The following is a 741-nucleotide window of genomic DNA, read 5'->3' on the forward strand; positions in this document are numbered from 1 at the left end:
GTTAAGAATCCACCTGCCAATGCAGGGGACACGGGTTCGATCCCTGGTCCGGGAAGATTGCATGTGCGCCACAACTACTGAGCCCGCATGCTGCAACTACTGAAGCCTGTGCGCCTAGAGCCCGTGCTCCGCAACAAGAGAAGCTACCGCAATGTGAAGCCCGAGCACTGCAATAAAGAGTAGTCCCCGCTCGCTGCAACTAGGGAAAGCCCGTGCACAGCAACGAAGACCCAACACAGCCATAAATAAATAAACAAACAAACAGACATTGTACAGGGACTTCCCTGGTGGTCCAGTGGTTAAGACTCTGCGCTTCCACTGCAGGGGGCACGGGTTCAATCCCTGGCCAGGGAACTAAGATGCTGCTTGCCACGCACATGGTGCAACCAAAAAACCCAAACAAAAACAAAAACGAAAAAAGCAGTGCTGTAAACCAACTCCTCTGTCTACTTCTAAAATATCTCCATCATCCCAAAAGGGGACTCTGAACCCAACAGCACTCACTGCCCATCCTGCCTCCTCGCAGCCCCTGGCAGCCACCAGTTGGCTTCTTTTGTCTCTTTGGATTTGCCTCTTCTGGACATTTCATATAAATGGGATCTTATAAAATGTGACCTTTTGTGTCTGGCCTCTTGCACTTGCCATTGATGGTTTTTTTTTTTTTTTTTTTGCTGTACACGGGCCTCTCACTGTTGTGGCCTCTCCCATTGCGGAGCACAGGCTCCGGGCGCACAGGCTCAG

General features: G+C 51.0%; 1 non-coding gene across 1 annotated transcript; it reads left to right on the forward strand.

Annotated features, from left to right (window-relative positions):
* Window positions 1–281: 281 nt before the first annotated feature.
* Window positions 282–354, forward strand: TRNAG-UCC (transfer RNA glycine (anticodon UCC)). Its single transcript has one exon. It is a non-coding gene; the product is annotated as a tRNA-Gly (tRNA).
* Window positions 355–741: the final 387 nt, after the last annotated feature.

Source organism: Lipotes vexillifer, unplaced genomic scaffold (assembly GCF_000442215.2).
Source record: "Lipotes vexillifer unplaced genomic scaffold, Lipotes_vexillifer_v1.1 scaffold21, whole genome shotgun sequence".
In the NCBI taxonomy this organism is placed as follows: Eukaryota; Metazoa; Chordata; class Mammalia; order Artiodactyla; family Lipotidae; genus Lipotes; species Lipotes vexillifer.